This window comes from Entelurus aequoreus, linkage group LG15 (assembly GCF_033978785.1).
Source record: "Entelurus aequoreus isolate RoL-2023_Sb linkage group LG15, RoL_Eaeq_v1.1, whole genome shotgun sequence".
NCBI classification, from domain to species: Eukaryota; Metazoa; Chordata; class Actinopteri; order Syngnathiformes; family Syngnathidae; genus Entelurus; species Entelurus aequoreus.
In genome coordinates this window covers 14,213,003-14,231,055 of record NC_084745.1, presented here as the reverse complement: position 1 = coordinate 14,231,055, position 18,053 = coordinate 14,213,003, and the positions used below count along the sequence as shown (strand labels likewise).

The 18,053-nt window shown below is 37.0% G+C and overlaps 1 protein-coding gene across 1 annotated transcript in view; it reads left to right on the top strand.

The window, feature by feature from the left end:
- The window catches only part of LOC133629853 (cadherin-6-like), a 679,023-nt gene that overhangs the window by 287,456 nt on the left and 373,514 nt on the right, over positions 1–18,053 (top strand). The window contains exon 6 of the mRNA XM_062020899.1: positions 9,274–9,448. The gene's annotated coding sequence lies outside the window, so the exon portion shown is untranslated. The remainder of the gene's footprint in view (positions 1–9,273; positions 9,449–18,053) is intronic.

The following is an 18,053-nucleotide window of genomic DNA, read 5'->3' as shown; positions in this document are numbered from 1 at the left end:
TATTTACATAAAGAGTCAGGTGTGTCTCGACATCCGCGGCGGAGGGTCCGCCGAACCCCTGAGGCCGACTCACCGAACCCCTAGGGTTCGATCGAACCCAGGTTAAGAACCACTGCCTTAGGCATTTGGCGCCACTTTACCCACAGAACACGCCTCTGGGGGGTTAAGTTGGTCCTTGTATGGTTGTGCAAGTGTTTGTGGCGTTTCAGCATCTTTTGACACGGACTTATCCCATATTACTGACTTTTACATTATCATCACTTTCACCGCAATGTTTACGAACGCTTCCCACCTCGATGTTTCCACATCCGGGTCCTTAACACTTTATATGTTTCCATCCACCGGCTTCAAGCATGCATTAAATTGATCATTATGGAGCCACAAATTGTTCACCTTGCGCGTACTTATCTTATGCATGTAATTTGACTTTACTGTGGACTTTTGTTTAGTTTTCTCCACTTCTATGCTAAGCTGTATAAACCCACAGCTGTGCGCACACTAGCTGATGGTGTGCGATAAATTCTGACCGGGCAGCACACATAGCCTACTTTAGTTCCGTTTTGTGGTTACGTTATAGCGTCCTCAAAAATCGAAACATTTCAAAGAAAGACTGAAGTTAATGCATGTTTTAAATCAGGGGTGTTCAAATTATGGCCCGCCGACGTCTTCAATTTTGTTTATTAAGGAATCTTACACACAGATTAAATTCATTTTAATAGTCTGATAATTTTGAAGCTTCTATTATGACGCCTTTTAGGGGACAACATGAGTAATTCAGGTCAATGACCTTTAATTATGCTCTAAATGTGTGCACAACATTTACTTCTATGACCCAATGCAAACAACCTTCCCTAGTCATGGTGTAAAAAAATTAAATACAATCCAACCAAGATTAAATGTCAACAAACATAGTCACGTATGACACAACCTGCTCACTGAACTTAAAAAAAACACCAACTCAAAATTACACCAATTTAAATCCAATACAAAGCATGATGGGGAAAAATGCAAAACACTCTCCGCACTTATCCATGTTTGTTGCGTTTTAGCTGTTTGATATTTCTGATTGATAAGAAAACTTTAAGGAGGTTATCACCCAGGTAAACAAGGTAAAAGTCAGACTTTCACATATTTTAAATATCCAATTATATAAATTATTAATTATATATCCATTGTATTAATAAAATCTAAATATGTAAATACATATTTATATGCATGTACAGTATATGTATAAATATATATGTGTGTGTGTGTGTGTGTGTGTGTGTGTGTGTGTGTGTGTGTGTGTGTGTATGTATGTATATATATATATATATATATATATATATATATATATATATATATATATATATATATATATATATATATATATATTTATGTATATATATATATGTGTGTGTGTGTGTGTGTATATATATATATATATATATATATATATATATATATATATATATATATATAGCTACTTGGAAAGCTTCCGGCCCTTTTACCAAATGTTTTTAGCCCCAAGTCAAGAAGTTTGGACACCCCTGTTTTAAATAAATGTAATGTTAATTGATTTTTAAGACTTTTCAAAATCATATTTAAGACCTTTTATGAGATTTTAGGAGAATTTTAGACATTTAAGGCCTTAAATTCACATTAGTGGATTTAAGACTTTTTAAGACCCTGCAGACATCGAAATGATCAGTCCAATCCGTACCAGCTGAGCACTAACCACGTTAAAGATCAACTATTTTGCGATATACAGGTCACCAGATGCTGAGTAAGAAATGCTAAAAACATTTTTATTACACTTCCATTAATGTTTTCTCTAACATTTGATATGTCTGTTATATAACTTCACTCGTGAATTATATTTTTGCTTGCTCGCATGTTGGCAGACAAAATTGGAATGCCAGAAATGGTGTGAAAAAAGGGTTAAGAAACAAGATTATTCATACACCTTTGTCCTAATTGGACCGCTTCTCCGTGGTACATATAAAACACATGTTTGGACAGAAATTTCAAGCAATAAACAGTGTGTTTGTTTTTCAAGTACCATCTGGTTGGTGCCACTGCCCTCCTGGGAGCATTTGGCATGGTAAAGATAAATTGACATTACATTTTTGGGGGGTAACAAACTGCTGCTAATCTATTTGAAAGCATTGCGTGAGTATGAATATTACTGCTGTTGTCTGCTGGACCTGCCAGGCCTTGTAGTCGACACACACACACTCACACACACACACACACACACACACACACACGGCCGTGACTAAGGGCTGCTAGATTACCTCCATCCCTGCTGGCACGCTGCTGCTTTTGGGAACATGGACCTTGTCCAAAGTGTTTGGCTGTGTTGTGTGTCCTGAGGGGGGGCTGCTGTAGTCACAGCGCCTCACTCACTGCTGACCACCACTACCACCACATCGCCTCATTAGGTCGCCGGTGCACGTCTGGCTGGGGGCGCGTTAAAGGGAAGGTCCTCTCCCAGTCGGGACTTTGTCATGAAATATGAATCGAGCGTGCACACGGAGCGAAGGTGGTCCCGGTGTGCTCGGAGGTGTCACACGCATCGGTCTGCACGGGTGTCAGCCTTGCAATGGTTGCATCACACTAGAAAGTTTCACTCTTTCCAGTTCACACTATACATTTTCTACCGCTATGGTGATGTCACTGACATGTATAGACATGTGGCCCCCTATTGGCTGTGCTCAAAAGGCATCTGCAATTATTTGACAAATGTACAATGACTTATTGACCGCGAGTTAGGTTCCTGTAGAGCAGACCTGGGTAAATTAAGCTTTTCAATCTGGCCCGCCGGACATTCTCAAATAATTTTTTTAGATTTTTAAGATGGAAAGTGTAGCTGCCATTATGATGTGCAGTGATGTTTTCTAATGACCGTATGTATTTCAATGGTTGGAATCTGCACTTATGGATGATTTACCAGTTACTATGGTAATCTAATTAGTTACTATTGTAATATAATTAGTTACTACGGTCATCTAATTAGTTACTATGGTATTCTACGTCACAGCAGCTCAGGCGAGGCACCAAGCAGTGTGGGCGGGAAGCGTTTCCACAGACGCGGAAGGAGATTTTCACAACAAAGCTCTAAAGCTTAGTGATGTATCAGATATATCAGATTGTAGGTGGGTTTATTTTGTACCCTTCGTGTTCATATTTCACTGTTTGTTGCATTTTGATTGCATTTCACTTGATTGTAAAATGTGTCGATCGAAAGGCGGCATGACGTTCATATTTTGTCAATATTCAGTGTTTTATCCTTCGTAGACAAATGTAAAATTCCATTACGTTTTTTAAGGCGGTCTGTCATAACGTTTTTAGCATTCAGTCAGACATTATTGTGAGGTTTTGTATGAGTGTTCATAGATATAGATATACCGGCCCCCAGACACTTTTTTTTTTCTCTAAATGTGGCCCCCCGAGTCAAAATAATTGCCCAGGCCTGCTGTAGAGACAATTTGTTGATGGAGGCCATGTTTTTCAACCAGTCTTACTCGGGTTTTACCCACGCGTATTAGGATGTATGAGAAATTTCATGTCAAGCCAACGTAAATAACTAATAACATCGCCACCATGTGGTGTATTTGTCAGAGAATTAATAGCACAGATAACTAGGAAAGTATTGCAATGGAAATTTCATATCACAGTCAATATGACCAAAATTATTAATGTTATCATTATTATCACGGTATTGTTAAAAGTTTTATTTAAAAACTAAATATTAATAAGCAATATATTTTTTATACAATTTACTTTCTTGGCAAAATAAATATTACTGTTGTCATATGATTTATTTTCTACATATACAACACTTCCTTGCGGTCTACATAAGATGTAATGGTGGTTCTTTGGTCAAAATGTTGCATAGGTTATGTTTTACAGATCATCTTCAAGCTGCTTTCTGACCGTCTCTTCAGGATTCATCGTGTTGTGGGTGGTCTTATTTACGTGCCTCCACTTTGACAGCGTCTTCCCCCTATCATCTCTGTTGTGACGGTAGTTTTTAGCGATTCCATAGCAATTCTACTGACGGATATAAGTAAGAGCTGTACACTACTTCGTATTAGAAATGGCAACAGCGGAAGATGAATGCCTCTCAACAAGAGGGTAGAGAAAAATAAAGAGCTTATTGACGATGGCGTCCCCGCACAGTACAACGGCGGACACGCGCACATTTCCGGGATTTATGCAGATGCCAAATACACATCAGCAGGTACTAATAGGTAAGCAAAGTTAGTTTTACATAATATTGCGAAACAAAACGCCAGAAAATGTCTCCTAACAGGTGCCATTTTTGGGTCCTTAGACACACACACCATAATAATACCGGTGTGTTGAAGCACAGCACATCTGACTACGGTAGCCGTGATACTCCACATTCCTTCAAGTGGTGGGGCTTTGTAGCTTACCAAAGTCGTACTACAACATTTCGTCCGATTTTTGAGTGCCGTGTGTAATGCTCTATATCAGGGGTGCTCACACTTTTTCTGCAGGCGAGCTACTTTTCAATTGATCAAGTCGCGGGTGTTTAATGATAATGCAAGCATGTTTAACACATATAGTTAATATTGTTAATAAATTAAAGGTGTTTAATGATAATACAAGAATGTTTAATACATATAGTTAATATTGTTAACAAGTTAAAGGTGTTTAAATATAATATGCACGCATGTTGAACACATATAGTTAATATTGTTAACAAGTTAAAGATGTTTAATGATAATACAAGTGTGTTAAACACATATAGTTAATATTGTTAACAAGTTAAAGGTGTTTCAAGATAATGCAAGCATGTTTAACACATATAGTTAATATTGTTAACAAGTTAAAGGTGTTTAATGATAATACAAGCATGTTTAACACATGTAGTTAATATTGTTAATAAGTTAAAGGTGTTTAAAGATAATACAAGCATGTTTAACACATAGTTAATATTGTTAACAAGTTAAAGGTGTTTAATGATAATACAAGTAAGTTTAACACATATAGTTAATATTGTTAACAAGTTAAAGGTGTTTAAAGATAATACAAGCATGTTTAACACATATAGTTAATATTGTTAACACGTTAAAGGTGTTTAAAGATAATGCAAGCATGTTTAACACATATAGTTAATATTGTTAACAAGTTAAAGGTGTTTGATGATAATACAAGCATGTTTAACACATACAGTTAATATTGTTAATAAATTAAAGGTGTTTAATGATAATACAAGAATGTTTAATACATATAGTTAATATTGTTAACAAGTTAAAGGTGTTTAAAGATAATATGCAAGCATGTTTAACACATATAGTTAATATTGTTAACAAGTTAAAGATGTTTAATGATAATACAAGTGTGTTTAACACATATAGTTAATATTGTTAACAAGTTAAAGGTGTTTCAAGATAATGCAAGCATGTTTAACACATATAGTTAATATTGTTAACAAGTTAAAGGTGTTTAATGATAATACAAGCATGTTTAACACATATAGTTAATATTGTTAATAAGTTAAAGGTGTTTAAAGATAATACAAGCATGTTTAACACATAGTTAATATTGTTAACAAGTTAAAGGTGTTTAATGATAATACAAGCATGTTTAACACATATAGTTAATATTGTTAACAAGTTAAAGGTGTTTGATGATAATACAAACATGTTTAACACATACAGTTAATATTGTTAACAAGTTAAAGGTGTTTAAAGATAATACAAGCATGTTTAACACATATAGTTAATATTGTTAACAAGTTAAAGGTGTTTAATGATAATAAAAGTAAGTTTAACACATATAGTTAATATTGTTAACAGGTTAAAGGTGTTTAAAGATAATACAAGCATGTTTAACACATACAGTTAATATTGTTATAAATAAATTATAAATAAATGGGTTATACTTGTATAGCGCTTTTCTACCTTCAAGGTACTCAAAGCGCTTTGACAGTATTTCCACATTCACCCATTCACACACACATTCACACACTGATGGCGGGAGCTGCCATGCAAGGCGCTAACCAGCACCCATCAGGAGCAAGGGTGAAGTGTCTTGCCCAAGGACACAACGGACGTGACTAGGGTGGTAGAAGGTGGGGATTGAACCCCAGTAACCAGCAACCCTCCGATTGCTGGCACGGCCACTCTACCAACTTCGCCATTGTTAACAAGTTAAAGGTGTTTAAAGATAATGCAAGCATGTTTAACACATATAAATTCCTTTCTTTCATGAAGACAAGAATATAAGTTGGTGTATTACCTGATTCTGATAACTTGCATTGATAGGAATCAGACAGTAGTGCTGATAACGTCCGCATTTTCAAATGGAGGAGAAAAAAAGTCCTCCTTTCTGTCCAATATCACATGAAAGTGGTTGGTTTTTGGCATCTTATTTGTCCAGCTTCCGTACTCCTTTGTATACACTTTGCAAGAAATACATTGGCGGCAAACTCCGTAGCTTGCTAGCTTGTGCACGCCAGCTTTCTGAGACTCTTATTTTGTTAGCGCAGGCAGGATGAAGCAGAGCTTTTATTGTGCAACTGTGCAGTCGGTCTTTGGAGTTTTGACGACAGGTACGGCACCAGAGTCTGTTGAAATAAAAAGTGTTTCTCGCCTTCTTGTCGGTAATTTTTCTTAATAATGAGCTGGCAGCAGCCAGCGTCATCTCACAAGACCCTCGGGTGCCGTGAATGTCAATCAAGTGACGAAAGTGACGTCATAGTGAAGATTTATGATCGCTCATTTTTAGGACTATTTTTTTAATGCCTGGCTGGCGATCGACTGATACACCCTCCGCGATTGACCGGTAGCTCGCGATCGACGTAATGAGCACCCCTGCTCTATATTCTAAATCAAACATCAAATTAATGTAATCTGTACTTGCTAGCATAATTAATTGAACAGGGGGCGTCAAACCCGCAGTCCACACGTATCTCTTATGTGCTATTGTAGGGCTGGGCGATATATCGAATATACTCGATATATTGCGGGTTTGTCTCTGTGCGATATAGAAAATGACTATATCGTGATATTCGAGTATACGTTCTCACGCAGTTGCTTTTAGCTGCGGGCATTACACTTCAGGCTCTTTTCACTCTTTCTTGTCTCCTTCCCACAGAGACGTAAAACAAGTGCAACTTCTTAAAGTCTAAAATGAGCATATATTAATGCAATATGAACAAGAATTTTTTAATGTAGATACATAGAATCATCATATTGGTGTGATTATATCAGTGGTGTCCAATGTGCGGCCCGGGGGCCATTTGCGGCCCGCAGTTCATTTTTTAACGGCCCCATGCCACATTTTAAAAATACGATTGAAAAAAATTAAAAACATAAAAAGTGGTATAAAAGAGCAAACAGGTGAAATGTAACAAGACAATGTTGCATTGTTTACTCTAATAACACAAAGCTGCCATGCAGGCTGTTTATTTCTTTAAAAAATAAGAAGGAATCAAAATCAATGTCATTATGAATTATTGACCTATTCAAGGTTTCACTTATGTCACATTAGATATTCCACTTTGAGATATTTTTTGGGGAAAATGTTGCATATTTTGTGTTCGCCATATAAAAAACTGAGCTATTTTTTTAAAGAAGGGCCTCAAACGAACAAACAAAAAACATAAACAACAGTAAAACTTATAATTAACGGATAGATCTGAAGTTGATCTCGAGATTATTGTTTTCAAAGTAAACAGTAAAAAAGATTAGAAGTTAATTTTTAACACTTTAATGAGTAGGACCCTTTTGGGTCCCCAATAATTTTAGTGTGATTTGTTTTTAATTGTCATTGCTTAAAAAATAATAATGAATTAAAATCAACGGTGTTATGAGTTATTGACCTTTTTAAGGCTCCAATTATTATATAATCTCAAATATTCCACTTAAAAATTTTATTGGGTGAAAATATTGCATATTTTGTATTTTTTCCATTAAAAAAATGGGTTTTCTTTGACAAAAAAAGCATACAATTTAAATCTTTAAAAACGTTATATTGACAGATAGACCTAATGTTGATCTAGAGATTTAAAACTTGAATAATAATAAAAATAATAATACTGAATAATGACACATTTTTTATATTTTTTTGACCAAAACCCTGTGGGGTCCCCGGGATCAAGCCTGAGTGGAGGTCTAAATGTATATTTTTTATACATATATTGTATTGGTTTTTGAAATAAAAAATATCAAAATGGCCCCCGCTTGCTTTGATTTTTCAGTGTGCGGCCCTCAGTGGAAAAAGTTTGGACACCCCTGGATTATATGCATCAAGTGTTCATTCAAGGCTAAGGCAAAACATCAAGCTATATATCGTGTATCGTGACATAGCCTAAAAATATAGAGATATTAATAAAAGGCCATATCGCCCAGCCCTATGCTACTGACATTTACTGGCCACACTTAACATTACACCATGTACCAAATAAAATTGCTACGAGGTCGGTAAGCACAACCAGTATTAATACGTACATTAGGCGCGCCAGGTTATAATGCGCCCTGTCGATTTTTGAGAAAATGAAAGGATTTTAGGTGCACCTTACAGTCCGAAAAATGTGGTAATTTTCCAAACGCTGTTTATTAGGCTTTGGTGGTTTAGCTTGTTAGTGTTGACTATATGATACGTTTTTGTTAAAATGCAGACATACATGGATTTCATTGGACACAATGATTTGAATAAATAAGTACAGTACCTAATATTTAGTGACAATAATTACCTAAATTAACTTTCTCACTACTTAAAAAAGAACATGGTGGTAATTGATACTGTATTGTATTATATTGAGTGCTTGTTTGAAGATTTTGTAGTTTGGGAAATTATTCCGTTTTTAATTTGACGCTCTAAGCTTAGCTTTAATGAGTCATTGCATCATGTTTTAGAGGGAAAGATACACCATTATCTCTCTTGCTGCTAATGGACTCTTGTTCCAAAGCAGCCATTATATTTTTTAAGCTTTTCTAAGCTTTGTTGTTAATTTTTGGTTCATATTTCTGAGCACATTTGGTAGCAAGCAGCTTCGTTTTAAGATCTTAGTTCTGGTCTGGAGGTGACACGGTCCAGATGGCCGACTCTCCACAATTTAAACTGACAAGAGTGGGCAAAGGTCCTCCATGATGAAATGTTTACAAGAGGTTGCAGAGAATACATGTACACAAACAAACACACACACACACACACACACACACACACACACACACACACACACACACACACACACGCACACACACGCACACACAAACGAATAAACTTCCTCATGGCCCCTTTTGCCATCTTTGACAGGTGCCTCTCTGACTCGGCCAAGCAGCATTCTCCAGCTTCCCTGAGCTTTGGGCCAACCTTCAGGGTGTTGAATGTCACCATCTGTTGACGACCTGCCGGCTTCACGTCGCTACAGGAACTGAAGGAGGGGGGTTGGTTGACGGCGGGCCCGTGAGGACCGCGCTTGATTGCACAGGTGGGCCCTCGTCGCATTTCACTGGGTGACATTATCTGGCCTAAGTTTGAGTGCAGCATATGTACATACTGCATGTATACTCTGTGGCCGATTCTCTTTAGCACCATAGTGCAATATGTTGTATACCCATGTAGAAACAAAGAAAAGCACAATATGAACTTAAAACAATAAAACACACAACATGAATATTGACTTACTATCAAGGCAGGCCTGGATGGTTAACCATCCATAATGATCAGTGCCTCAAATCCAGTCTCACACATGTTCCGTAAATTCCGGACTACAAGCCACCACCTTTTCCCTACGTTTTGCACCCTGCGGCTTATAAATTGGTGCGGCTAATTTGTGGATTTTTCTTCGCTGACGGTCATAAAGCAAATAGTTTTCATTAAACACATGCAGAGACACATAAATGGTGTGTAGTTCGTGCTAGGGCGCCGCCTTATGGACGAGTTCCCTCATGTGAATTTCGGCTGTTTAAACCTTTGAACCGGAAGTAGAAGTGTTGTTTCGTCTTCTAATTGTCTATATAGATCTGCATAAATCCTAAAAATGTGTGCGTGTCGGTAGGATGATGTTTGATAAGAAATTATCGAGTTTGAGCCTTTTATCGAACCGATTCCTTATCGATTCTCTTATCGAATCCAGATAGGTTGTTGTATATGGAAAAAAAAACACACAATATTTGGTTTAACAAAAGCTCACTTTTATTATATAAGAAAAAAATAAAATCTTATAAATAAATAAATATTGACTGTTACCACCCTAAAAAAATAAAATAAAATAAATAAATATTGACTGTTGTTACCCAAAGTATATTAAGCGGGATTTTTAAGTAAAACAAATATATACAGTAACACAAAAACAACCTGTCTCTGTGATCACTATAGATGTATAAATAATGCTATAGTGTTAAATAAAATCAGTCCCTTGGGCACAAAACTGAAAATAATACAGCTCTCCAAAAAGTGCACTTCTGCTTTTATTTGACATAGCTGTTTGTTATGATGCTTTGACATTTTCGCACTTCATTTCTTTATTGAAAGAAAATTCTATGAAGAGAAAAGTTGTTTGCAAATGTGGTTACAATGCTAAAAAATGAAAAGTTAAAGCTAAAAAAAGAAATACACTTTATTGAGTTAACATTATTTCTTTATTGGGGGAAAGATGTGATGTTATGAGCTAGGAATATAACAACTACACTATCCAGCATGCAATGGGAGTGACGAGCATGCGCGGTCGCCCCGAAAAGTGTTGTTGCATGTCGCCACCGGCAGCTAAGAATGAGGTTATGAGCACACTGTGAAAGTAAACGTCAAGAACTCAGCCAACACGCCTCGTCTGCATTATTTATAATTAGACAGACAACACATATACAGTGTGATTTTGTTTTGTTTACAAGGAAAGAACAACAAAAGTTAAACAAGGGAGATGTCAAATATGTTTGTGCTGCGGTTGTTTTAAGAACGTTGCGACAGCTGCCGTAAAGAAGGTGCGTTGCTAGCCTGGTTGCTATGTTTCCGGTTGGTCGTAAAAGTGTTCGTCATGTGTTTGTACCCTGCTCAAATCTCTCAGTAAAGTTATTCATTGGATTATACCAGCGTTTCTCAAAGTGTGGGGCGCGCCCCACTGGTGGGGAATAGAGACATGACAGGTGGAGCGCGAGGAACGGGAGGAAATTTCACTTTGATTTTTTTTTTATTTTTTTATTATTATATTCTTTGATTTTTTTTTTACTATGCTTTCATTTTCTATACACACTGGAAATCACTTTGTGATTCTGTCTGTGAAATCCGCTATATAGATAAATGTAAATTACTTATTTTTCCTGTATGCTTTACATTTCTAGGTAGGAGCGAAAGTTTGACAGACAGCAACAGTAACTAATGGGGGCGGGGCTAAGCGGAAGCTTTGTGAATGGCGAGTCACTGTGCGAGGATTTGCTGTTTTGCAAATACATAAAAAATAGAGCCACTGCTGATGAGCTGTTCAAGATAATGGACAGTTTCCTCAAAGAACACGACCTTAAATGGGAAAACTGTGTGGGCTTTTGCTCTGATGGCGCGCATGGCAAAGTCAAGAAACGGGCTGCAGGCTCTAATAAAGAGGGTTGCGCCAAATGCGCATTGGACACAATGTGTCATTCACCGGGAAACACTCGCGTCAAGGCAGCTCAGCCCCGAATTCAATGAGGTTTTAACAGTGGCAGTGTCAAGCCTGCAACCCCGATTTGAAAAGCTGTGCAGTGCAAAACAGGCTCATTGCAGCCACTAATGCTGGAGTACTGTAAAACTCATGTTCACTTGCCCTGTCCTCCTTTTTTTGGCAAAGATTGCAAAGTGGCACTTTTATTTTCATTTATTATTGAACTTGATGCAAGTTATTTGATTTATTATTGAACTTGATGCAAGTTATAACACTTTTATTTGATTTATTATTGAACTTGATGCAAGTTATAACACTTTTTTTAATTTATTATTGAACTTGATGCAAGTTATAACACTTTTGTTTTATTTATTATTGAACTTGATGCAAGTTATAACACTTTTATTTGATTTATTATTGAACTTGATGCAAGTTATAACACTTTTTTTGATTTATTATTGAACTTGATGCAAGTTATAACACTTTTGTTTTATTTATTATTGAACTTGATGCAAGTTATAACACTTTTGTTTTATTTATTATTAAACTTGATGCAAGTTATTTGATTTATTATTGAACTTGATGCAAGTTATAACACTTTTATTTGATTTATTATTGAACTTGATGCAAGTTATAACACTTTTATTTGATTTATTATTGAACTTGATGCAAGTTATAACACTTTTTTTGATTTATTATTGAACTTAATGCAAGTTACAACACTTTTTTTGATTTATTATTGAACTTGATGCAAGTTATAACACTTTTGTTTTATTTATTATTGAATTAATGCAAGTTATTTTATTTGATATTGAACTTGATGCAAGTTATACCACAGCTGCACAGTTATTTTATTTATTATTGAACTTGATTTTATTTTATGTTATTGAGTTTGAATGTATAAAACTTGATGTTACTTGATGTTCGATAAATTTGAAAATGTTAAGCTTGGCATTAGCGTTCCGTTGGGGCGATGGGGGCAGGTGGGGCTTGAAAACTCCCCCTTGTCCAAAGTGGGGGGTGACAAAAAAAGTTTGAGAACCACTGGATTATACCTTTTGTTTTGAGCTTTATTACACCTTGGAGTGCTTTTTCCGGTCCATTGTTTTTCCTGCTTTCCCTATCTGCGCCTAATGACGGAGCTACGTGACGTCATTTCTTGTGATGTCTCACGGGGCATTTCTGGTCGGGACGGGATTGGTTGCAGGCATTCGAATAAAGAAGCAACTCTTTTTCTTTACTATAGTGGTCTCGATAACGGGTACCGGTTCTCAAAAAGGGATTCGAGTCCGAGAACTCGGTTCTTTTCTTATCGAACAACCGGGAAAACCGGTTTCGAGTATCATCCCTATGCGTCGGCCATTTTGGTCTTCAACCAATTGAGTCAATTCCTGACGGTCAACAAAATATTTGATACATTTCAATCAGGTTTTTGTTCTCATCAAAGCACAGAGACTGCTCTGATTAAAGTGATCAATGACATAAAGTTGAAAACTGAAAGCATGGTTGGACTAAATGGAAAAGTACTGCAATGGTGTAAGTCCTACTAGGAGGAGAAACGTTATCTTGTTGCATTGGAAACTTTAAATCTGATGGATTACCAATGTTCTTGGACCCCTTCTGTTTATCCTTTATAGTCTTCCTTTAGGACAAATTTTACAGAACTGTAAGGTTGATTATCAGAGCTATGCAGATGACAAACAACTTAAATTATAAGTTAAAGTTAACTTTACGTTAAGTTAAAGTACCCATGATTGTCACACACACACTAGGTGTGGTGAAATTTGTCCTCTGCATTTGACCCATCTCCTTGTTCACCACCTGGGAGGTGAGGGGAGCAGTGGGCAGCAGCGGTGCCGCGCCCGGGAATCATTTTTGGTGATTGAACTTTATCAATCCCTGAACCCAGGTGACTATGGTCCCATTAAGGTGTTGTGTGACTGCTTAGAAAAAGTAAACTGCTGCATGAGTGAAAACTTCCTTTGACTAAATAATAAGAGAGGTAATTGTCTTTGGTAACAAGGAAAAGAGAAGTATCTTGAATCTTGATCTTTCAAGGCTAAGGACCAAGTCAAAAACCTTGGTGTTCTAACTGACTCAGATCTGACTTTCAGCAGTCAGTTAAAATCAATCACAAAAATAGCTTTTTACTACCTAAAGAACATCTCCAGAGTGAAAGGATTAATGACTCAGAAAGATCAGGAGAAACTCGTCCATTTTTTATCTGCAGCAGACTGGACAATTGTAATGGTCTTTGGACAGGAATCCCCCAACAGAGCATCAAACAGCTACAACTGGTTCAGAACGCTGCAGCTCGGGTCTTAACCAGAACAAAGAGGTCCGAGCACATTACTTCAGTTTAAAAGTCTTTACATTGGCTCCCAGTTAGCCTCAGAATAGACTTTAAAGTTCTGCTGCTGGTGTATAAGTCTGTGAATGGGTTTGGTCGAATATACATCAGAGAAATGTTAGTCAGGTATAAACCCAGCAGGTCTCTGAGATGTATGCACACAGGTCAGATAGTGGACTACAGAGTTTACAGGAAATATGGTGATGCTGCTTTTCATTTTTATGCTTCAAAGAAGTGAAAAAAACTGCCACCAGAGCTGAAATCAGCATTTAAATTTAAATCAAAGCTAAATACACCATTTTTCTCTACTGTGTATGATTGAGAGGGATATTTTTGGTCATGTTGATGTAATGTTTTTATTGATGATTTTAAATGATTTTCCTGTTGATTTTAATGTTTTTCTGTTGCTCTATTGGATAATGTAAAGCACTTTGAGCTACTTTGGGTATGAAATGTGCTTTACAAATACATTTGCCTTGCCTTGCTTTGCCTTAATAAGCCACAACATTAGCGTTGCATAAAACATTATTATTCGGATGTTACCCAAAAATAAATTTGAAGTCTTCTTCCAGCTGTTAACTGACATATACTATCAATATTTAGCTAACTTTTTCTGGAAATGAATATCGGCTCCAAATTTTGGTTATCGGTCTCCTTGAGTACTAATAATTGGTATCGGCCCTGAAAAAAAACATATTTGTCAATCTCTAGTACAAACACATGAACGCAAGAGGGAAATATTAAAGAACACAAAGTAAAGAACACAGGAAAAGAGCACAGTGCTAATACAAACAGCTGCCACTTCATCAAAACCTTTTCTACATACAAATACAAAAGTAAAAAACAGTAGCAATAAATAATACATAGTTGGCTTATCTGATTGCACCATGCATTGACAAACAAAATAAAACAAAGTCAGTTTTACTGGATTATTGGTTTCACATTAACAATATTTTCCATGTTACGGTTCATCAAGTGGCCTATTATCTCTATTCCTCTTTTAGACGTTGCAGTGTGAACTGTTTTTTTTTTTTTTTGCATGTCCGCACTCCCACCAGAACAAAATAACTGTTTGTCTGCTCATTAATCGGACTGACGACAGACTCCAACATCATGTTTTCTCCTCTATTGTTTTTGTGTTCATAGTAAAACCAAAATGGGTCCATACTTCTGATTTAAACTTTGCAAGAGGTTCTCTGGCCTGCTGTCCCGCGCTGCGCATGGGATCATGGGGGATGTAGTTTACCTCTCAGACCAGCCCAGTTCTTGTTTGATACCATCACATTATTGCTAGCATCTTTAAATCGAAATACTGCAATATTTACAGCACCAATATATCGTGAGGTGAAACGATTGGTTTTCACAGTGATTCTATTTGATAGGGGTGTAACGGTACACAAAAATTTTGGTTCGGTGCTTACCTCAGTTTAGAGGTCACGGTTCGGTTAATTTTCAGTACAGTAAGAAAACAACAAAATATACATGTTTTGGTTATTTATTTACCAAATTTATAAACAATGGCTTTATCCTTTTAACATTGGGAACACTATAATAATTCTGCCCACATTAATCAACATTAAACTGCCTCAAGTTGTTGCTCAGATTAAATACAAAACTTTTATTCTACATATAAAAAGTGCAACATTAAACAGTTTCAAGTCAACTCATCATGCTTAATTTATTAACAGCATTTGGGAAGCCTGTAGTTGATTTTTAATATGTAAATGTTATATTTTCATCAACATGTGATAGCAGGGACCCTGCCATTCAAAACTAGGCTGCTGCATTTCTAATGATTAACGTAACTATAGTTGAAAAAATAGTACAATAGCAAAAGGAGAGACTATTCATCCCTGAACACCATGGAGTTCATGTAGGCTTTATGATGCAGTTACATTATTATATCAACTATCAGAGACAGAAACTCTTCATTTAACATAATGTCCTTTTTTGCTGCTTCAACACAGCTCAATCAACACAGAAAAAGGTCAAGTGAAATAACAGACAGACAGGGTTTTTGCTGTCCGTAACACACACGCACACACACACCGCAAAATGAGCTAACGTTACGCTAAAAGCGAATTAGCCTTCACCTCAATCCAGGACTGCGAGCGAGCTGAGCTGTCTTTTATATTTCTAGAAGGTCAATGGGCTCATAGTGATGTTACTAGTAGTTGACTGGGAGGTGTTTATCATAATTTGGGGAGAGTCCGCTGCCTGATGCTTACCTGCTAAACGCTAAGCACTGACTACATGTGCACTGAATACGCACTGCTGATTGGCTGTTACCGCTCTAAATACGCACTGCTGATTGGCTGTTACCGCTATGCGTGTAACCAATCAAATGGTTGTGTGGGTGGGACAATGCTGGGTGCTGTGTAGAGTACTGACAGAGAAGAGGCAGAAAGCGGAGCAGCGTTTTAAGACTTTAGCTTAGCTTAGCTTCATATGTTCATGTGGAAACTCGTTCGGTACACCTCCGAACCGAACCAAAACGGTTCAATACAAATACACGTACCGTTACACCCCTACTATTTGATATTTGTGGTTGCTGATTCCATTCAGCAACGATTTAATTTTTTTAGAACAATTTGATCGGAACGATTCAGGGATTTGAAATCGATTCAGTAAATTTTTAGCAGAAAAAGTGTAAGCAGTGTGACTGTGAAATAAATAGTGGATACTGGACACTGCAGGTGAAGTTTCCTATATTCCTGTTTTGTCTTCTAAGAGAATTAGATATAAATGAATTATGGATACAAACAAGCAAGTAAACAACAATGAATGGCCAATGCATTCACATCTGAATGGAAGAAGATGGATGGATGGATGGATGGATGGATGCATTCACATCTTATTTGAATAAAGTGCAACCAACAATCAGGGTTGAATTAACAAGAGGAAACATGTTCAACATTTAGGCATTTTTCAGTAAGAGTACATTCACCAAATTTTAATAGTAGATTTACCTGCTAAATAGAGTTCCCTGACCCGGCCATACAGTATTTTTTCTCCGCCCTGGCGTAGCCGATGGAGGACAGCGTTCCGGGTGTGCGGAAGCATGTCTGCCCACGTATCCCTGTTGATGGTGTTGACCCCTTGCTTCCTATTTTCCATAGCCTTCTTCATCCATCTCTTGTATTTATTTATTTCTGATGAAATTACTTCTCCTGAGCTGCCATGATGTTGTGTTCCTCAAGTCGGTGCGTCGCCTTACTTGCTCCGCTGTCACTTTCGTTTTGTCGGTCGTGTCTTGTGTGGCTTAAAGTTGTGTTGCGGCTTTAAATGATTGTGTTGTGTCGTTTGTATTTGTTAAAAGTTAAAGTCCCAACGACAGTCACACACACACAAGGGGTGGTGAAATTATCCTCTGCATTTGACCCATTCCCATGTTGAATTTATCCTCTGCATTTGACCCATCCCCATGTTCACCCCCTGGGAGGTGAGGGGAGCAGTGAGCAGCAGCGGTGGCCGCACTCGGGAATCATTTGGTGATTTAACCCCCAATTCCAAACCTTGATGCCGAGTGCCAAGCAGGGAGGTAATGGGTCCCATTTTTATCGTCTTTAGTATGACTCGGCCGAGGTTTGAACTCACGACCTTCCAGTGTCCACAAGGTCACTGAGCCGGTTTGTGGCTTTTGCAATTGTGCTGTAGCTGAATGTTTTTTTGTTGTTATTTATGATATTGTCTTGTAGCGGTAGCGTTTGTAATTACCTTTTTCAGCCACCGTGGCTATTTGCCATTTAACGTTTAACGTCCTTATTATTAAAAGTGCTAAACGTCATATAAAATCTGTCGTTCTTAAATCCAATGTTTTCCTTTTTCTAGTATCAATAAAATCAATCGATTCCTTTTTAAAACAATCTAGGATTGATACCTGGATTGATTGATACTTCCTACTCCTTTTTGGACATGCTGTAATGTTACAACTGAAATTGTGGGACGCATTACATTATATCGTATGCGTGTTTGAAATAAACTGAAACTGAAACTATCTTCTGGAAAGCAAACTTGCTGAGCACAGATCGATGTACTTGAAGTTTAGGAATACAAATCGATATATCGATCAATTCTTACACCCCTAGTAATATTCCCTAGTAGTTTTAT